Source organism: Pseudochaenichthys georgianus, chromosome 3 (assembly GCF_902827115.2).
Source record: "Pseudochaenichthys georgianus chromosome 3, fPseGeo1.2, whole genome shotgun sequence".
NCBI classification, from domain to species: Eukaryota; Metazoa; Chordata; class Actinopteri; order Perciformes; family Channichthyidae; genus Pseudochaenichthys; species Pseudochaenichthys georgianus.
In genome coordinates, this window is record NC_047505.1 from 27285480 (window position 1) to 27308206 (window position 22727).

General features: G+C 40.3%; 2 long non-coding RNA genes across 6 annotated transcripts; one reads left to right on the forward strand and one right to left on the reverse strand.

The window, feature by feature from the left end:
- Positions 1-8143: 8143 nt before the first annotated feature.
- Positions 8144-11421, reverse strand: LOC117461995 (uncharacterized). Of its 4 annotated transcripts, none has more exons than XR_004553781.2 (7): positions 9949-11421; positions 9457-9643; positions 9249-9304; positions 9055-9167; positions 8749-8843; positions 8341-8647; positions 8144-8246 (listed from the first exon to the last, which is right to left on the reverse strand). It is a non-coding gene; the product is annotated as an uncharacterized lncRNA (long non-coding RNA). The 4 variants fall into 4 exon arrangements; XR_011642784.1 differs by lacking the exon at positions 8341-8647 and adding an exon at positions 9730-9750; XR_004553780.2 differs by lacking the exon at positions 8341-8647.
- A 479-nt stretch (positions 11422-11900) lies between these two features.
- On the forward strand, positions 11901-14566 carry LOC117462005 (uncharacterized). 2 transcript variants are annotated; one of them, XR_004553783.1, is made up of 5 exons: positions 11901-11986; positions 12081-12131; positions 13524-13717; positions 13802-13985; positions 14063-14566. It is a non-coding gene; the product is annotated as an uncharacterized lncRNA (long non-coding RNA). The 2 variants fall into 2 exon arrangements; XR_004553784.1 differs by having other exon boundaries at positions 13527-13717.
- The last annotated feature ends 8161 nt before the right edge of the window (positions 14567-22727 follow it).

Sequence of the window (22727 nt, forward strand, 5' to 3'; positions counted from 1 at the left end):
CTCTATCTTCATGTCCCTCTGTCTTTCTCTGTCTGTCTCTGTTCCTCCTTAATATTTTCCCATCTCTGTGCCTCTCAGTCTCTTGTTTGAATCCTCTCTTCCATCCTGCAGCCCTTCTCTTGCTCGTCCCTAGAGGCCATGAAACAGCTGTTTAGCAGAATGAGATAGCGTCAGACACAAAGTTATTTTCTGTGAAATCTTGGGGGGGGGGGGGGTAGTTTAAAGCTCAAGACAAAGACAAAAAGAAAAAATACTGTTGGCAAGCACATTTGATATATTACATTACATTGCATTTAGCTGACGCTTTTATCCAAAGCGACTTACAATAAGAGCGTTCGACCAACAAGATACAAACTTGAAGAAAACAGAATCATATAAGTACATCAGGTTTCATAGAGCTAAAACATTTCAAGTGCTACTCAACTGGTTTTATATAAGCCAGCCCTTTATTAGTATATAAGTGCTTTGTTAGCAATTCTTTGTTAGTAATTCTATCGATCGAAGTGGAGTCGAAAGAGATGAGTTTTCCCCCGGAAGATGTGCACGCTATCTGCTGTCCTCATTTCAATGGGGAGCTCATTCCACCATTTTGGAGCCAGGATAGCAAACCCACGTGTTTTTGCTGATGGGAACTTGGGTCCCCCTCGCAGTGTGGGTGCAGCGAGCCGTTTGGCTGATGCAGAGCGGAGTGCACGTGCTGGGGTGTACAGTTTAACCATGTCCTGGATGTCGGAAGGGCCAGATCCATTCGCAGCATGGTACGCAAGTACCATTGTCTTGAAGTGGATTCTAGCAGTTACCGGAAGCCAGTGAAGGGAGCGGAGGAGCGGCGTGGTGTGGGAACATTTAGGAAGGTTGAAGACCAGACGAGCTGCTGCATTCTGGATGAGCTGCAGAGGTCGGATGGCACATCCAGGTAGACCAGCCAGGAGGGAGTTGCAGTAGTCTAGGCGTGAGATGACGAGAGCCTGGGCCAGAACCTGCGTCGCTTTCTTGGTCGGGTGGGGACGTATCCTCCTGATGTTGTAAAGCGTGTATCTGCAGCAGCGGGTTGTAGCAGCGATGTTTGCAGTGAAGGACAGGTTGTTATCTAGGGTCACACCCAGATTCCTTGCAGTCTGAGTCGGGGAAACAACAGAGGTGCCGATGTTGATTGTTAGGTCAAGAGTGGGACAATCTTTTCCCGGAAGGAAAAGCAGTTCAGTCTTGTCAAGGTTGAGCTTGAGGTGGTGAGCAGACATCCACTGAGAGATGTCAGCTAGACAAGCAGAGATGCGTGCGACGACCTGGGTCTCTGAGCGGGGAAAGGACAGAATTAATAGGGTGTCGTCAGCGTAGCAGTAGTATGAAAAACCATGCGGGCTAATGACAGATCCGAGCGAGTTTGTGTACAAGGAGAAGAGGAGGGGACCAAGAACAGAGCCCTGAGGGACCCCTGTAGTTAATTGACAAGGGTCGGACTCAGACCCTCTCCAAGTTACCCTGTAGGTACGGTCTTTGAAGTATGAGGTGAGGAGGGAAAGTGCAGAGCCTGAAACTCCAAGTTCTTGGAGAGTGCGAAGGAGGATCTGATGATTCACCGTGTTGAATGCAGCAGACAGATATATAACTTTAAATGCCTCATAAAGAGAGATGGTAAACTCAGCTGCAGTGAAGGAAACTTCAACTCTTGATACTCAGTCAATTCCCAGAGTTGTTTGGTGATAAGGTTTACTGTTTGGAGTATTTACTGGTAGAAATCCAACAATAACAGTCTGATTGCAGTAACATCAACACAGCAATGCATGTGAATAATTTCCTTTTGGTTTTGTTTCTGTGGTCCCTCTTCGTATAAACTAAGCATCATGGTCACATACTCGTCAAAGTTGACAGTGCCTTGCTGGGTATTAACAAAAAAGTTATTGCTCCCCAATATGACATTGGCATAACATTTTTCAATGTTGGAGTCTGCATTGATAACAATCACATTGCATTTTTTCTTCTCCGTCTATTTTGGTTACTGACAAGGCAGCCGGATTCTTGTGATATCACAAGGTCGGTCCTCCTGCTGGCGGTTATGGCTGTGGTTCAGGCGCATGTTGCGCGACACAGAGACGACTGTTTGTTTAAAACAGATCATTTTTTCATTAAAAGAAGAGCAAAAGCAGCACTGAATGTCTTTCTAGACGTACATTATATATATGTTGTATATTTTCCCTATACTTGCTTGTGTGATAGACAGATGGTTCATTCAATCACCTGAACATTTTTTATTTTTTTTTTAATGGCTGCACTTTTCAAAACAGTTTCCAATGACAGCTTCTCAGATTTTCCTGTGTGACAAACCATCTTGCGTATCAGGTTAGTCGTTTGCTGCTGCTTTGCCTTGTTTCTTAGTAAAAGGTTCTCAATTCAGAATTCAGTGCAATAACATGGCAGAAAACAGATAGTGGAGTATTGTTTACCCGGGCAGAAAATTAAAATTTCTCTCCATTTGTGTGTTTTAGTCCCACCTTCTATTTGCTTTGTCTCTATTGCTGACAGGCTATGATGCATAGCCAGTGTGTTTTCTCCACTGGCTCACTAATGGCAATCCACTTTGCACTGCGCCCATATTGCTGATACAGCTGATAACTCCATCTCCTTAACCCACCCTATGGTTAGCACTGTTCGCTATGTAAGCTCTGTTGCTGTCATTAGCACTATTAGCTGTTATCCTTTGGTCCAGCTTCAGCCAAGTTGAGAGTAGTGTGGAGGATCCCATGCTCTTTATTTCAAATTGTGCAGTACAGCACACTGTGATGTCACACTTGGGTTTGTTCAACCAGTGCAACAAAGCACACTTACAACCAAACCATTAGCAAAAGAGTGGTGAAGGAATGAGTCTTAAAGGTCTCCTATTATGCTATTTTTAGGCATTTATTATGGGTCTCAAATACATAGAAATATATAAAAAAAATGTCTGTGTTTTGCTCATGCTTTTTTTTTTTTGCTGTTCTGAAACAGTATGGAGCTCAAATGCTTTTTCTCTTGCTGGTTTACCAGAGTTCCTTTTTTTATTTCCTGCTGTTTTACACATACTCTCCAGTACTGCGTTAGCTCTGAGTGTTAGTATGCTTGCTAATGTAAACAAAGACCATATTACGTCCAAAACAGTCAGGCATTGTTTCTGATAGTGCTGTGGGTCCGCATTGCCGATATTACGTCATATCGGCAGTAAATCTGGATCAGCTCCGTTGTACCCCCATTTTTAGAGATTTGGGTACGGAAAAGAGAGAGGGTGTTATTTTCGGACACTTTCTGAGTCTCCTTACACACCGGGGACACATATTTATGTATAAAAGACATAAAAAAGTGCATTTTGCATAATAGGTCCCCTTTAAATCCCGAAAATGACTTCCTGTTCCCTTGTCTCGAAGTTAACAGTTTTCTGAACGTGCTTGTAGTTAGATGTTTGCAATAAGGTATGTGGTCAACACAAGCTGAAGAGATTTTCACGTTTTGTTCAATTACATAAAATACGTAGGTGAATACCCCACTCGAAAATGTCCAAAGCTTCTACGTGTCATAAAAACGGCTGGTGCTAACAAGTGACAATTAAATGGTATATCATGAACGTGTGTCTGCCACAGAGCTTAATTTTCTGCAGTATACCGAAACCCAATGGACAATCCCATTGCCTTTTAACGAGAGGGCCTTTGCGATCCTACAGTAACTAACTGTGTTCCACCAACAAAAATACGTCATTAATGAACCACTCATGCTTTATGTGGTCTGATGTGCAAGATAATTCAAACTTTTGACCATAGAGGGCAGCGAAGGATGTTAGTAAGTGTTAACATGTTTGGTCATAAAATAGAGGAAGCAAAAGACAAAGGGTGTGGATCACGATGTGGAACAGCACACAATACACCACTTGACTTGGCATGTGATACTCTGGTGCTTTGGAAAATGACTCACATTCTTGTTTATGATATGGGAAATATTCATGACAGCTAAGAGGAGTTGTGTTTTTATAACAAAAGTTTTCTTGAATACAATCTGATGTCATTTGGTCAATTTAGAAGCTCATGTAGGCTTATCATTAAAATGGAAATTCCTTTTATTACACATAACTCTGTGGTATTTACTCATCAACAGTATTGTGAATTCTGATCATTTGTGCAATTATTTTACAATAAACCCATGATCTGACATCATAGATACAAAAGGAATGATTCTAGGACCAGCTTGTTCTTGTTCTTTTGTAATAGTTAACTTGTGTTCCCTTACCAAAAGCCTGCTCTTCGAATTCCGTTTCTTGTTTTAGTTTTAATTTGAGTTTCTTCTTTCCTTCTTTGAATGCTTTGCTGGGCTGTGATTCTTTGTGTGTTTGTAAAGTCCATCAATGCACTTTATGTGATTTTAGTTTGCACAAACAAATGTGAAATTATGTGGTGAGGTCAAAAACTGTCTTTAACTTTGTTTGTCTTTGTCCTATATAATTTTCAATTTGTCATGTTTTTAACAGGATCTCTAAGACTACTAACTGTTCGAGATGTCTGTCGGACATATTGATATAACCACAGATAAACCAAATGGACATTTGTCACAGATTATCTAAATAACGTGATAATTAATATAATAATAATAATATAATTCAAAACAAAACACTGAATCCAGTCAGACACATTTTTTATGTATTGTCATTGTCGTGGCTTCCTTCCTTGTCTTTCCATCAAGCCACTAGACGCCTTAAACAGACAGTTCTAACTCGTTTCTTTCCTTTAAATTACTCACAGTTTGAAGTTTTGCTTGTTCTCCGATAATTTTGATGATGTTGCGATGTGTTTGCTCAAAATAAAACTACAAACTTTTGCACATGCAACAAAGAAAATAGGCCTTTACAATATTCAAAAGACATAGGCAAAACTCAAATAAAATAACAAAAAACTTAGGTATTCTTTCTTTCTTGATAATGCTTATATAACTTCATAACTTAAAGGGTACTTGTACGATTTGTGTGTACGTGTACGGTTAAAAACTGTTCCTCGAGGGCGTCTCTCAACAGGTTGCCCATCACTGTGGCTTTTAGCACAGGTGCCGTGGGAAATGTAGTCCTTTATAGTGTGTTGACTACAGACGTCACAATTAGGTGGCCTTTCTTATAAAATCAAAATACTGGCTCTAACAGTCATACTGTTAACATTTATTTCAAAGAATATCAACAACATGCTTTTTAAATTCAACGGTGTCGTCTGCCAAAGGCCGCTCTGATTCAAACAAATAGTTCACTCCCATTTGGTTCCAAGTTGAGTCACTGTGAGCATCCACCCATCCCTGAGAGAGCAACCACACGCTGAGGAAAGTGACAGTCCCCCATCTGCAAAGAAACCCCAGATAATAGGAATTCCTGTGAATCCAATCCAACTTTAAACCCTGCGTGGCTGTAATCCAGAGATTGTCTCATTCTCGGAACAAAAGGTATTTATCTTCCAGTCTTCATCAGTTAGTGATTGAGAGAAACCCACATGTGGAGATAATAACTTGCTTAGCACAGAAATTCAAGATGTGTATGTGGACTTTTGAGAGAGCAGCAAGTGGTTCAGTCTGTGGTATAATGTCAGGAGAAAGTTGAGCATGTGCTGCTGCTCAGCGGGAACTGTACTCATCTCTGATCGTCACAGAGCTGCATGGACAGAGCACGTTGAATTTGTGGGACTCAGATAACCCGAAAAACATTAACAATGTTATTCAGCTGCAGGTTTCCTGTTATGCTGATGGTGGTGAACATGATCTCTTTATTTCTATCTCTCAGTTGATCCTCTCTGCTATTTGCCGATAACACAGCTCAGAGGTTAAACTCTGCCAGCCAGGCGGAGGTGGTCTATCAGGTTTAAACATGGAGTCTAGCGGTAAGATCACTTCTGACCATAATAAGCCCCCAGCACACCACTATCATCCCCCTAAGAAAATGTGATGATACAATTGTCCCAATTTCTCTAGTCCAGATACAATTATCTCCCTTATGCTGTAGAGGAGTACTGTGTGGGTTAGGAGTGTGGGATGATAATGATGAGGGTTGGGATTTGTGAGTCACTTCTGAAATGGATCATTCAGTGCTGACAGTTGTTTCCAAACTTTGTATGTCGATGACAGTTTTCTTTTCTTTTAAAAAAAATTTGTTTTTGTAAAATTATTAATACTCTAAGAACATTAGCAGATACAGACTTTAGCTCAGTTAGAAAAAGCTGCCCTTTTATTCATATAAGGCCAGTCTTTTGGCGTGGTTGTGTCAACAAGTTAAACCTGTTTTTAACTGTGGCTGTAGCGTGCTCATGCATCAGACAATCACACTTTACTTGAGCTAAATGCTAACCTCAGGATGCCATCATGTAAATGCTGCTAAAATGCTGATGACCACCTGTAATGCATACCATATACTCTTTGGTTAACTTGTTGGCCTGCTACTGTTTTATATTTGCTCTAAATACAAAGAACAGCTGAGGCTTGTAGGCATGTCTTTACTTTTACTTTTTATATGTTTGCTCATAAATCGAATGATTGGACACTAAAGTCAGGATCACCAAAGTTGTTACAATGAATCCTCAAAAGTCAGGGCAATTCATTCAGTATAATGGGGGACCACAGTGGCCTATGCCATAAGAGCATAGATAAAGGCTTTACACTGAAATACGTCAGCAGTTTTGTCTCATTTAGTTGTAAATAAAGTCAGATTTAATTTAGTTTTTTCACACTGGAGTTGTCTTTTTACCGACATTGTTACAGGTAATGCCCGGTTTTCCCCAAACTCAGTAGGCCTATGGTTGTGCCTATTGCTTTTTTGATGTGTTTTGTTTGAGAAGAAGTGCTTTCACACGTTTTGTGTGCCTGGAAGGCTTTAATCGTTTGTCTCATGAATCAGAACATGATAATGGCCATTTTCACAGGTTAAACTCAATTAACTCAGCTGGTGTTTGTCAGCCATAAAGCTGCAACACTCGTTACAGTCTTCTGAGTTCACACCAAACTAATTCTCCACAGACATAATTTCACCTCTCTTGCCGCCACAAAACAACCGTTGCCATAGTAACCCCGTAATCAAGGCATAATCGCCAAGCAGCAGGAAACATGGAGTGTTCCGGTTTAATGAGAGCTTCCGTGTGGGAAGGGGTGTGTTTACAGCAGGGGGAGACCTCTGCTGAGTCGGACAAGGGGGTTTCCGTGTTTTTATGATGGTGGGAATATTGTCCCAGTTTTACTCGATGCCCAAAATGTCCTCGCAACACACACACACACACACACACACACACACACACACACACACACGTACACGTACGGGCTAATGTTGCCCGGGCAACGGCCCTTTTGAACTTTGAGAGCGAAAGTCTTTTTTTTCTGTTGTGGCCGAATAAACATGATAAGCCCACAATTAGTATTGTAGAGTCTCGCTGCGATACAACACACCTTGTCAGCGCTGTCATCTGCCCCCAGTCACGTGACTTTGTTTACAATCTGACAGCTGAAAAGCAAAGGAAAGCCCTCCGAGTCCTGTCCGGCCTCAAATGACTATGGTGATCATGTGCCTGTCTGGCTTTGGTGGCCAATCCTCGGGTCAATCTGTCCCCGGAAATATCCCCGTTTTTAAATATGGTTTTATTGATTTTGAGTCCTGCTGAAAAAACCAGCATGGACCAGCATGGTGTTGACCAGCATGGACCAGCCTATGTTGTGTTTTGGTCACCAGCATGATCTACCAGCATGGACCACCAGCATGATCTACCAGCATGGACCAGCATGGACCACCAGCATGGACCATGCTGGTCCATGCTGGTGACCAAAACACAGGCTGGTCCATGCTGGTGGACCATGCTGGTGACCAAAACACAACATAGGCTGGTCCATGCTGGATTTTTCAGCAGACCAGAATTGATCTATCACCAGCTTATGTTAGTATTAAATATACAATGTATTCTGGTAACTATCAAAATAAAGACATAGTGTTCATAACAGTATTTTTATTTAATAAATTATACATTAACAATACAATAATATTACAAAAAAAACCTACATCTAAATAAAAATATCATCTATAATAGATGCATTATTTAGAAATAACAAATATAATTCAAAATGTAAATAGCAAAAAGGAAATTATAAAAAAAAAATGTTCAAAGTATTTCTTTTCTTGTTAATATCCATTATCTTCTCTGTTATGTATCTTCCGGTCTTTGCCAATCCGGCCAGCATTTATTGGTCTTTCTCGTACAGCCACTGCTTGAAGCAAACTGAAAATAAGAAACAACAATGTTTTAACAAATCGTATTAAATTATGTGATGACAGAACTGTAAACAGAATAGTTATTAACTTTCTTCCTTTACTTGGCATTCTTCAAAAATACACAGATTGCAGCACATCGTTTCACGTCTTTGTAGAGCCTTTCTCAGCAGTAGAGTAATGTGTTGGCGAACCTTTGTTTCCTCCTGACAGATCACTTAAAGGTATACTCAATTCAATTCAATAGCTTTATTAGCATGACCTCAGTTACATATAGTATTACCAAAGCTCTGTATAGTTGCAACATCTATACAATATATATATATATACATTATATATACTCCCCCTTGTGGCCAAAGGGGGACACAACTCTTGTCTTCAGATGTATGCTTGCAAGTCAATGACAACAATCTGAAACATAAAATGTGTAGTAGCCTATACATAAAAGCTAGACACCAATATGAGACTGAGGAGCAAAAATAAAAAAGCTCCACTATGGAAATAATATATACCTTCCCATGTGGCTCGCTCTTTGAAGGGGAATTATTGGGGTGTGTGGGTGTCCAGGGTGCAGGCTCACGCTGTTCAGGTATCTCAGATTGTTCTTCTACAGAATGTGAATAAGACAAAGAAAGGACAAAAACAATTCATCAATAGTATAAATTCATATGTGTATATCTCGATGGGCTGATTGTTTACACATTTCACTGCCATCTTGTCTGTTTCTTTTATTGTAGTTGCTGATGAAAGTTAAAATGCAAAATCGATCCAAGACTGTCATTATTATTTGCTTGCAATTTAAAAACAAATGTACTTACTTTGTGAAAATACCTGGTTTCATATTTTATCCAAATTAATGTTTAGATTTGCTGTCCTGTAGGTGGTGACTTCCCCTTCCAGCTCAGCTTTGGAATCCTCCAATGTAGCAGATCTTTATAATGTAATGAAAAATAAAATGATCAACAAAACAGCCTTTTAGCCTACCACCAGTCAAATCTGTTATTAAATGTACCTTCTGTATTAACCGTCTAAAGATAAGTTCCTGTTGTAATTGTGCAGCTGTATTATCTGGGAAATAGAAGAATCGGGTAAGGATTCGGTATTGGCAGACAATCAATATCAAATTACTCGGATCGTTATAAGCATCAGCATTTGATCACCTTTGTCTACTTGCAGCTCAAATACAAAGATAACTCCACTCCTCTCCTACCACTGCTTACCTCTAATAAGCCTTGGTAGAACTAGTCATAGGGTCCAGGACTGACTGAAGACATGTGGAACAGAGTCCCATACAGGCATGGTTCCATGTACAGGAAACTGGAACTTTGAACAGGTGTTTTCATCTTTTCTGCCTGAAGATTCACAAGTTCTTGATCAGGTGTTTGAAGTGGGCTGGCATGATCCTTTCTGCAGCAAAACAAAGAAAACATTATTAATAATAGCAATGATGGTAACAACAATAATATTAGTATAACTATTTATATAGCACTTACACAATTGCAAAGTGATTCTCACTACAAAAATAAAGAACAAAACAATATCATCAATACAAAAAATAAGCATTAAAGACGATCAGAGACAAACATCCTCTTAAGTAAAAGACCAAATCATGTCAAGCTTTACATCTTTCAGTCTTTACAATGCACTGTTGGAAATTACCTTCCAAATGCTAAATTCAAACTCAAAAATAACTGGGTAGCAAATTGCTTTACCTGATAGAACATGTTCCACACGGAGCAGCAACCATCCGGATGGGCCTTTTGCTGCATATCATCTCCTCCCTCTCCACTGTTTCCAGTAGATCTCTGCTGCCTCTTTCCAATAAAACTGAAATGCCCCAAAAAAAAGGCCTAACAAATAATATATATATGTATATACGGCTTATGAAGTCTGCATACTCTAACCGTTAGAGTCTAACGGTTAGAATAAGCCGTTGGCTACTCGCTTATTAATGTTAATTGGTAGCCTAATTATTCGTACCTTTCCCAAGCAGAACCTGGCCGTTGAAATATTTTTCTTCCCAAAGAATGGGATAGAGGATGTCCGCTTGATATGTTTTTAGGTTGAAGTTTTGGATGTTTGTTATAGGTAGCTACAATAGCCTTAAATCCGTCCTTGTATTTCACATAAGCAAACATCCTGGCTGGCAGATGTCGGGCCGAACGGATTACTTGTATACATTATTGGCCTCACGCGCTACCTATTTCTTTTGCGCACGAGACACTGCTCTGGAATCTTGAATTCTAGAATGTTCTTCTAAGAGCTGTCATTATAGCATGAAACGCTGTCATTCATCTTATTATGTAATGCAGTGGCGCGATACAGTCTATTATTTTAGTGCCTGTTTTTGTCAACCTCCTTATTATGCTGCAGCGGCAATAGCTTGCAACTAACGCTAGCTTCCGGCTAACGTTAGCTTGCAACACGCGAGCAAGCAGTTAACGGGAGTTTGCAGCTAACGGGAGTTTGCAGCTAACCCTAGCTTGCCTCCAACGTTAGCTTGTTTAACTCAGCGGCCAAGTATTTTGCTTGCCGCTAACTAGCTAAATGGTTCTCCAACTAGCAGTTGCTAGTTGGAGAACCATTACGTTAACGCTACCATTTTAGCCAAAACTCATAACAAATGTAACTAGCATATCTTAGTTGGTCATTTATTAACGCTATCGTTTTAATGCAGTATTCAGGACACCATCGCTCACCTTTTACAAATAATATTTGTCCCTTGAAGAAATCGTCCTCCCAGCGTATCCAATATACAGTGTCAAGGTTACTTTGTATATATTTCTCCCTGTCAAAGTCCTTGATATAAGACGTCGGAACGATTTATTTTACTCCGTCGTCCAAGTATTTCACGTAGGCAAACATTTTTGCTTAATAGATCTTGTGGTTGCTGTGTGGGTCAGTCCAGAGCCCTATAATAGAGATTATAGATCTCTGGATCAGTCGAACATCTTCTGTCTCTCAGCCAATCACAGAGTGAATTTAACTCACGTGCTTCCCGCTTTGTATAGTTAAATATAATAAGACAAGTAAATACCATAGACTGCATTTCTCTTACAGTTTGTATCTGTGTGCAGTAGACGTAGTATATAGATATATAATGCTTGCAATCTTTTGAACTCTAGCAACACAGATAAGGTTTACAAATTAAATTATACTAATCAGTTTAGAATATCCAAGTTTCTTTTTTGGCAAATAAATTACTTTTATCTAAAAATATTCATTGTTTTTTCTCATTTAAAATTACAAATGTAATCTTGTAAATGTTGTGTTTTGTCTGAATATGTACCCCTCCCTGGCTCCATAATATTACATTTAATGACCCCCAATGCCCCCCCCCCCCCCCCCCCCCCAGCTGTATATCTCATATTATTTTCCTCTCCTGTTCTGATGGAGCTGTAGCTGTGTCTCCCACATCTGAATTTATAATATAGATCTTAACAATTATTTATTTTTTAAAGTGTGGATTTTTCTAAGTACCTTTTTTTAAAACCAACAATTGAGTGTCACCTTACACTGGTGCTATAGTCCGAGTTAGTAAAAACTGCTCGTTAATTTAAATTGTTCGGTTTTTACTGTCAGTAGAATAATTTCAACCTATTATTGGTGAAATTGCCATTCATTAGTCAGTCTGTTAATGATACCCATGTTCTTTTTTCATTTTAGAATTTCAAAACGGAAGTACAAATTGTACTTGGAGCCTCACAGTACAATCAATGATGAGCTAAACTGAAAAGTGGACATTTTGATGTAAGTTAATTCATGATATTTTTGTGTTAAACCTTTCAAAGTATAAATTCTGTAATTATTATTTTTCATTCTTACCTGGTGATGTCATTTTAAGGTGGCAGATGACTTCAAAAACAATTCAGGGTTACACGTTGCAGATGTTGAGGTGAGCGAGGATTATGCTGTTTCAATTTATGTAAGACATTATTTCGGACTGGACAAAACAACGTTTTCTTTATCCTGTGCAGACCATGCAGGGCTCAAAGCTATCTTTTAAAAGTGGTTGCCAGGCTGGCAACCAGGCATCAGCTTTTGGTTGCCAAAACTGAAAATACGGTTGCCATTTTTAGTCACCTTGTATTTTAAATAATTAAGATACTATACAGTTATACATCAACTTAATAATGAACATGTGACACAAAAGAATGTTCAAATGCTTTACAATAAGTAATTAACACAATTATTTTAAACCTAAGTGGTAGTAAACTTGTCCACCCTCAATTGCTGGTATACAAAATACCAGTAGTGCAGCTGCTGTCATGTTCTTCACAGATCCACAAATGAATTGAGCAAGTCACTAGTTTCTTGGTCATCCGTTGTCTCCCTTTCAAATGTGTTTTTTGTTTACCTTTGTGCTGACCCCCACCATAGATGCACTGGCCCTTCAGCATTGAAGTCTTGAATTGGCCAGACTAATACATGTCTAATGTTAAATAAATGAAAACCATTCACAGCTAAGAATTAGATATTAATTATTAATGCTGTAAATTACCTTTAATATGTCTAACTATATTTAAAATGTGTTACCTTTGTATAGAAGTGATTATCATTTTATGCCAATACTTAAATGGTAAAGTTTCGTTTTGCACTTTTATTTTGGTAGTAATAAGATCGGGACTCTTATTTTGAATGAACTTTTACCAGAAGTGAATGGACAACATTCCTCTTTGCTTTTCGTCCGGGTTCATCTTGCGCTTTATCAGTTGAATGAATCACTTTGAACATTCGTTTGAGATGTTGACGGGTTGGCCAAACCTTTTACTCCACAGTCAAACAACTTAATTAGCTTCGCCATTTTTTGTAAAATAAACACACGCGAGTAAACGCGCATCGCTTTATGGCTCGGTAATCACACCAATGCACATGCAACTTAAGTATCAGGTTCCGACTGGTCACAACAATAATTAAATATCACTCTTAATACAACAAATAATAAATTGTTATCTATTTTGGGGTGCACATTTTGCTGTTTGCTGTCCTTATTTCTTTATGTTAAAAACTGGTTGCCACTGAAGGCAACCAAAGGCCAAGAAGTGGTTGACATTTTTTCTGAATGGTTGCCAATGGCAACCTGGCAACCGTTACTGTCGAGCCCTGCCATGTCTCCACGTACAAGTTATGTCTCAAATGTTGAGGTAAATGCAATCACAATTCCCTTTGTGCTTTGGGTTGTCATACATTTCTGTATTCACCCACATTGTATGCAGATGTATGCACATTGTATGCAGAACCTGCATTCTTAAATACATGTTTTCTGATGTTTTTTTCCATTGCCCAGCAGATGGATTGGGATTCCCCATTTGAAGGCACTGTTTTTCTGGAGTCCTTAATATAAGACGTTGAAACGATTTCTTTAACTCCGTCGTCCAAGTATTTAACGTAGGCAAACATTTTTGCTTAATTGATCGTTTGATGTGGTTGCCGTGTGGGTCATCCAGAGCCCTATAATAGAAATTCTACATAAAGAAACAGGTAGATTACAAAGAAATGCATTTGATGCTCCCAGTTATTTGCATTATCCATCCTATTATATTGTTTTTTTTCTTCCACATTTAGGTGCCAGTAACACATGTTACTCTGGGGAGAATTCTGGAGGCAGGCGAGACCCCACTCCCCAGAACGTTCCTTGCTCGCCTACACCAAGACCTGGACAACCCAGGTGGACTTGGGGCCTTTAGCATTGCCGGAGGGGACACACGGAATTCTGGAGCGCCCCCGAGAAGAGATATGGGCCAGAGATGTAAATACATCCCTTCTTACTTTTAATTTCAATATTTGTTTTCCTTGAACTGAAAAATGTATAATATGTCATTCCAGGTCCTCAAACATTACATCTGCATGTCTGCGGATAGCAGTTAATGGACCAGCACCAGAGTATAATACAACAGTAACTGATTGCATTTTATCGAACTGCTTTGTTTTCAGGGTAGATTTACTTTACCCGAGGGTGTCCATTTCTGGCTATTTCTGACAACTACTACTGAGTAAAATATTGTACTATTTAGTATGCAGAACCTATATTCTTAATGCAGCTAACGCGAGCTTGCAGCTAACGCGAGCTTGCAGCTAACGCTAGCATGCCTCGAACGTTAGCTTGTTTAACTCAGTATTTTGCTTGCCGCTGACTAGCTAAATGGTTCTCCAACTAGCAATTGCTAGTTGGAGAACCATTACCTTAACGCTACCATTTTAGCCAAAACTCATAACAAATGTAACTAGCATATCTTAGTTGGTCATTTAGGCAAACATTTTTTTCTGTGCAAAATGAATATTGCCATACAGGAATGAAACGTCAATAAATAAACATGTTGTTAAAACTCACACGTTTTTGTTGTTTGTCACAAAGCGTGCACCGCCCGCTTTCAATATGGCCCATACAGCTACATTTTAAACGAGCTCCCTCCCAAAATAAGATTCCAGAATGTAATGCTTACAGGTCTTTGGTTTGGTTCTTTATATGATCATTATAGTTATAAAAACACAAGAGAATAAAGTAAACGGGTATAAAATACTATATGACAGTAAAAAAAGTTTTTGTTAATAAACAAGAATACAGTTTGAAAGGGGAGTGATTTATAAAATATCCATAAAGAAAAATAAAATCTGTTTACAGTTGTGTTTCATCTGGGTGTTGAGAGATGTATCCATAGATCTCTTAATTTTGCTCTCAAAATGCACCAGATTGATGCTTTTAACTTCAACATTTAAAAAAAATCTTCCTGGGGTAGCATGGGACCCCCCTAGAGGAGGTTAGGTCCGCCCCTCACTTTAATCATGTTCACATGGATAGAAAACTAAATACATTTGCACACATCTTGTGTCCATATCTTTCTGTTTTGGTGGTCATGCCACAACTGTGCACGTGCATGCATACGAGAGTCATGGTAAGATATCTGGATTAAGAGGTTGCTTTTTCTTTGCACAGAATGAAAGAAAGGCCGAATGAATGGGCTGTGATTTTAGTTTTTTTAAGCAGAGGTCAATCATTTGTACGGCCCTCGGAGGATGTTGAACAAATTGAAATGGTCCTTGAGAGGAAAAATGTTCCCCACCCCTGGGTTAATGGGTACTTTTGGTTGCGGCTTCTGTCTGTTTTTCCTTCTGTTTTACTGTATATCATTGTGTATGTAATGTCTATGCCTCTGGAAATTTGAATTGGTATTTTCTTACTATTGTGTACAAATAGCAGTTAAGCTATTCAGCATCGTAAAAGCAATTAACAGATTCATTGATAACATATGAATGTATAACTCAATAATTTAGGTTAAAAACTATACTTAGTTAATGAGCCAGGGGGTTGGTTGTGCCAATGTAGATGGACCATGTCTCATAGTGTCTTTTTAAAAGGTCTATAGTTTTGAAATGCATTATAGCAATGCAAGAATATAAGCTTTCTATATGCTATTACTCCTTATTTCAACCGTATATCATTGCAATTCTTTCAAAGAAATTCTACATTTATCAGAATTTTAACTCTTTAAATGTTTGTTTACGTAATGCCATTGCTTGTGGGGTATTTTTTTCTTTATGGAATAGATCAATGATTCGCAAAAACAAAATGCATTTGTATTTGTAAAGACAAACATGAGAAATTGCTATATATGGTCGAAAATAGTAAAAAGCTACATTTTGAAGTGAATGTCATTATTTTATGCTGCAAGATAGATCTAATATTGTGTTTTTTTAACGGTAATCTTTTGGGTGTGAGTGAACAAATGTATTTAATATAGATATTCTATGAATTTGCAGTTATTTATGTTATGTATAACTGAAATATTGGTATGTTTTTGTATTTCATGCCATCTTAATAATAATAGATTTTTATTTTTTCATACCATGTTATATAGCATGGACCAGCATGAAGTTCATGGTGGTCCATGCTGGAATAACGGTTTTTGCGCCAGCAGACCAGCATAACGACCAGCAGTCCATGCTGGTCCCTGCTGGTTCATGCTGGTGTCCATGCTGGTCCAAGCTGGTCCAAGCTGGTCCAAGCTGGTCCATGCTGGTCCAAGCTGGTCCAAGCTGGTCCATACTGGTCCATGCTGGTCCACCAGCATAATGACCAGCATGGACCAGCTTGGACCAGCTTGGACCAGCATGGACCAGCTTGGACCAGCTTGAAGTCCATGCTGGTCCATGCTGGTTTTTTCAGCAGGGAGAGTATAGGGGACAAACCAGGGGACTTTACTTCCTCTTGACACCGTCGGTTATTTTAAAAAAAAAACACCTAAATATACTTGTTATGCTTCTGTCTTTCTGTGTTTTCATCTGCTCCGTAAACTCCCTCACCGCTCTCTCTCTTTTCTTGATCGCCCTCTCTCACATACGGGAGAACATTTCACTGTCCCGCTTCATTGTAGGATTTCTGCCATGTCTCAACTTAAGTTTGACCATCTCTGTTAAGTTATGGAATACTAAATAAATAATTGGATACCTTGCCGTTACTGTGCTCATAAAGAATGATAAGAATAATGCGTATTGAACTGGTTTAATCAATTAGTGAGTTTATTTAAGGCACAGCCGTTACAATGGTCAAACTACATTAAAACAGAATTGTCCGCATTTTGTCTTTAATAGTTAACAACATTACTGTAGATATGTTAATGCCCTTTTTCTAGTTTAGAGCAATAGCCCCCCCCAAATGTCTGTGCGTGCGCACACACACACACACACACACACACACACACACACACACACACACACACACACACACACACACACACACACACACACACACACACACACTGGATCAAACTATAGTCTCTTAAGGCACCTCCCTGTGTTATCTGCCAAACTGTTGCATACAACATTTTTCTCCAGCTTGTACTGCCAGACTGACCTAAAGCTGCACTGGGATGTGTTTTTTCATAACATCAGGAGACACTCTATGTCTCAGTTATTAAAAGACCACGAACAAGTGCATAGCGATCGGACAGAATGATCTGAAATTGATCAACAAGTGATGACAGGACCGGCCTGTATTCCATTCACTGTTAATGACTCAAATTGTGAGTACATGTCACTACCAAAAATATCAGTAAATATAATGTTCTGTTTTGCAGAAGGCTGTGCCAGCCTCTGCCAGTTACAAGCTAACACATTGACTCAATTATGGGAAATAGAGAAGATATCTTTCCAAACCTCCAGTGAAAGGCAATTTGACACTTAATTCATGACGGTTAACACACTCCAGTTGGTTATTCACTACTGGCTGTAACTTGTTTTTCTTTTTCTTCCCGTCTGATGTTGGGATGACTATACGGCAGCAATATGTTTTTCGTTCTCCCCCTCTCTGTTTTTCTACATCCCACACTCACTCTGTTTCTTCCCATGTCAACAGGCTGTGATGACTGAGTGACCCTGCGAGCATAGTTTGACCATAAACAGGCATGGGAAAGGGCCCAATTCCTAGGAACTCACACACATAACATACAGATGCTCATATGCATACAATCACGAAGAAACACAACAGAAAGATGGGACATATCTTAGATTGAAGTACAGTTTAAAATGCAAAATTAGATTTGTTCTGGAAATGAGAAAGCGAAATGTGGAAATAAATTCAAGTCTGATAGGGAGTTTGTCCAAATTGCAACTACTGCTTCCCTTAGGCAACCGTCCAAATCATTTCCCATCCCAGTGTGTGCCTTGTGTGTGTTTGGGTCTAGGATGTACTTTATCAGAAGAGAGCAACAGGATAGGTGGAGGCTATACTTTTGTCAGGATGTGCCCTTTTTTTGACGTGCAGAGTGTGTGAACATAAGGTGCCACCTGGTTTTGTGTGTGCGTGTGTGCATTATGTTCATACAGTATGTAAGACATGCTGTTATGTGCTCGAGGGAGCAGGTGTGGTTGAATCTGGGGTTTAGCCTGTACTGGTCTATCAGGAAACAGCTGTTGGTTCTCTAATCAATAACAGATCTTGTTTTCATCATCATTAATTATTTCAAATAGCTTTGAGTCATTTTGATTTATTGTCAGGGAGAAAAGTTTGATTGCAACTGTCTCATTGCTTCTCAATCAGTTTTTAAACATCCTGACGGGGGGAGGTTACATCACTAAACAGCCGTGATCCATTTAGTTGGATAGCTCTAACAGCTACTGTATGGCAGGGGTGTCAAAGTCAATTTCATCGCGGGCCACATTAGCATTATGGTTGCACTCAAAGGGCAAAGTTAAAGTTGTAACTTTTAGACTATATAAATATACATATATAAATATATAATATATAAAATAATGTATTATATTATTGGCTCTGCATTATTATCGGATAGGGTAATAATAACTTCATAAATAACTACGTCTGAAAGCAGAAGTCTAGGGCAAATAATTGAAAGCAAATATTCAACAATTACATCAAAACTTTTGAACGAACATCCATAACATTCATCTGTTTGCAACTTATATATATATATATATCAATATTCCATCCATCCATCCATCCATCCATCCATCTTCTCCCGCTTATCCGTGGTCGGGTCGCGGGGGTAGCAGTTCCAGCAGAGAGCCCCAAACTTTCTTTTCCCTGGCGACATCAACCAGCTCTGACTGGGGGATCCCAAGGCGCTCCCAGGCCAGCGAAGAGATATAATCCCTCCACCTGGTCCTAGGTCTACCCCTTGGTCTCTTCCCAGCTGGACGTGCCTGGTACACCTCCCTAGGGAGGCGCCCAGGTGGCATCCTAACTAGGTGCCCGAACCACCTCAACTGGCTTCTTTCGACGCGAAGGAGGAGCGGCTCAACTCCGAGTCCCTCCCTGATGACCGAACTTCTCACCTTATCTCTAAGGGAGACACCAGCCACCCGGCGGAGGAAACCCATCTCGGCCGCTTGTATCCGCGATCTCGTTCTTTCGGTCATGACCCATCCTTCATGACCATAGGTGAGGGTAGGAACGAAAATGGCCCGGTAGACAGAGAGCTTTGCCTTCCGGCTCAGCTCCCTTTTCGTCACAACGGTGCGGTAAAGCGACTGCAATACCGCTCCCGCTGCTCCGATTCTCCGGCCCATCTCACGCTCCATTGATCCCTCACTCGAGAACAAGACCCCGAGATACTTGAACTCCTTCACTTGGGGTAAGGACTCATTCCCTACTTGGAGTGGACAGTCCATCGGTTTCCTGCTGAGAACCATGGCCTCAGATTTGGAGGTGCTGATCCTCATCCCAGCCGCTTCACACTCGGTTGCGAACCGATCCAGTGAGTGCTGAAGGTCGCAGACCGATGAAGCCATTAGAACCACATCATCTGCAAAAAGCAGTGGTGCAATCCTTAGTCCACCGAACTGCAGACCCCCCCCCCCACGACTACGCCTCGAAATCCGATCCATGTATATTACAAACAGGATTGGTGACAAAGCGCAGCCCTGGCGGAGGCCAACCCTCACCGGAAATGGGTCCGACTTACTGCCGAGGACCCGGACACAGCTCTCGCTTTGGGAGTACAGAGATTGGATGGCCCTGAGTAGAGACCCCCTCACCCCATACTCCCGCAGCACCTCCCACAGTAACTCCCTGGGAACCCGGTCATACGCCTTCTCCAAGTCTACAAAACACATGTAGACCGGATAAGCGTACTCCCAGGCCCCCTCCAGGATCCTTGCGAGAGTAAAGAGCTGATCCGTCGTTCCACGACCAGGACGGAATCCGCATTGTTCCTCCTCAATCTGAGGTTCGACAATCGGCCTGACCCTCCTTTCGAGTACCTTGGAGTAAACTTTCCCGGGGAGGCTGAGTAGTGTGATGCCTCTGTAATTGGCACACACCCTCTGATCCCCTTTTTTGAAAAGGGGGACCACCACCCCGGTCTGCCACTCCTTCGGTACTGTTTCCGACTTCCACGCAACGTTGATGAGACGTGTCAACCATGACAGTCCCTCAACACCCAGAGCCTTCAGCATTTCCGGGCGGATCTCATCCACCCCCGGGGCTTTGCCACTGTGATATCAATATTCCAATTACTTGTATATTGACTATTATGCACTATTTCTATTATATTGTATTTTATTTACTTGCACTATTATCTGTGTTATTGTGCTACACTGTTGGAGGAGCCTGTGACATTTTCATTGTAATAACTACACTGTAGCTAAATGACAATAAAAGCCTTGAATCTTGAATTGTATTGTATATTATATTCTTTGCAAGCTCTTGCAGGCCACATAAAATGAAGTCACGGGCCGGATTTAGCCCCCGGGCCTTGAGTTTGACACCCCTGAGCTATGGTATTGTTTCAGGTGAAGATATATATTTATTAATTTTACAACATTTTAACACTATTGCCCATGAATATTATAGCTAATGCAGGAACTGGAATGGTTGCTAAGTTGTCAATTTAAAACTTTAACACAAAAAAACAAAACTATCCTTCATTCCAGACAGAGGTAGACAAAAGCATAACTTTGTCATTCAAAGTTAGCAAATGTCCATTGTGCGGGCAGATTTAGTCCGCTGTAGTTAGCTAGATAATTATTTTAGCTTCATATTCTATTCTTACAAATTACTAAAGTTTGCAGGTGACTCATAGTAAATGAACATTTATGGGTTTATGGATATGCTCTTAATGATTTGGCCTTCAAAGACTTCTTCAAGATCACCATTCACATAACTGTATCTTTAACTTGCACTTTCTCCCACTTTGTTTGCCAGCTACTCGCTAACTTTGCTGTGTGGTGCCATACAAGCAGCGTTCAGTAGGTTCATCAAGGCTTGCAGAAAACAGGGGAAAAGGTTCATTAGAGCCGTGAGAGTGAACCCAAACAATTCTGTCAAAACCCAAAACCTGCAGAAAAATTATAATAGGGTTTTTTGCTTTGAGCAGCAGCTCTCAAACGCAAATTCATTTGATCCATTGTTGGTATGAAAATGTTGACTAATGCAGCTCTAAAGTATCATATTTTGAACCAGTGCATGACCCAACATTCCGTGTAATGTTGTCCGAAATACATGAATATACAATAACCCTTTTGTCCCCTGCTGATTTCATTTGAATTCTAATCATACTTTATGCATGCCAAGTTTTCTTACTGTGGATAAACACAGTGGGCCATTCCCCATTAGTTTCTCCCACAGGGTAAACAACTGATCATGTACAGTACTGATTGTCGTTCAAAGCCACAGCCCGCCTGCTCTCACGATGTGTTTGGTGCATGGGAATTATGCTCTGGTCATTGTGGGATGGCCTGTGGGCAGGGTGGGAACATCTGGATCTGAAACCAAGCTCTGACACTTCCTGTCAAAGAGCCAACATCAATCTGCCTGCCAGTAAAACTCGGATGGATATCCAGTGGATCTGCAATTATTTCGAAACACACAAATGACAGAGACAGAGGGAAAAGTCAGGGACATAGAACTCATTATGTTTCACAAGTTTCCTTAATTTGACAGATTTCCTCAAGAGAAAATCAATTCACATTTGAGCCAAATGCATGAGGAAACTTGTTGCTGTTGCAGAGTCATTTGCTCAGCCTCACATAACCCCCTCCATTGGCCATCAGTCATTATGTGCATGACAAACCACCTCGTGGCCGTTGGTCTCATGCTGTCTCACAGGGAGAATACTGTACTGTGGACTATACTCCTAGGCAGTGCCCTTCACCCCTCTTTTAATGCTTTCCAATGGCATCACTTCAGTGAGCTTGATCAATGACAACGATGAGTTAATACACAAATCATTTTGTGGTGCAGTCACAAGACAATAATTCCATTGTCACGATATTCATGTCATATCACATTTTGTATGTCTAGGTTTGAGTGTTTTGCTGTTCTCCTTGTCACGTTGTTCTCCTGGTATATTGTCTGGTCCTTCTTCCTGTGTTTTTCCTCCTGTCGTTACTCGTTAGTTTCCCTGGTGTGTCTAGTTGTCTGATTGTGTTCACCTGTGGCCCTTGTGTTTCTCCTCCCCTGCCCGGCTGTTTCTCGTCTTGTGATTACCCCTCCCTGTATTTAGTCTGTTCTCTTCCTGTGTTCAGTGTTGGGTCGTCTATGGTTTGTGACCTAGTTCACCGTGGAGTGTTTTGTTGGTCCATGTGAGATGTTAGATAAGAGCCCTTGAAATAAAGGTATTATCAAGTGTTATCTGCATTTGGGTCCTACCTGCTTCACTCCTTGTATCATCCATGTCCTATATCCTCAGTGTGTTATTCAACATTCAAGTCTAAAAACCGTCCAAGAGCAACTAATATGATTTAGTGAAAGAGCACAAAGAGCATTTGTTACATTTCAGCCATAGTTGGGGGCTTGTTCCTCATTTATAGCAACACTTGAGCACAAGCCCATCGCATGCTATTACTAACATGTTCACTCTCCCACAGTTCTTCAAGTCCACTTGAGTTTTCAAAGCATTAGGACATACATTATAGGGGAAAGTCAAGTGCATATTAAAGCACACCACAAGACTTTGCATGAGATGGGAGGGTCAGAGATATGAGTATTTGACTTTTTTGTTGGAAATATCATACCTGCATTTGTTCAAAACTGCAG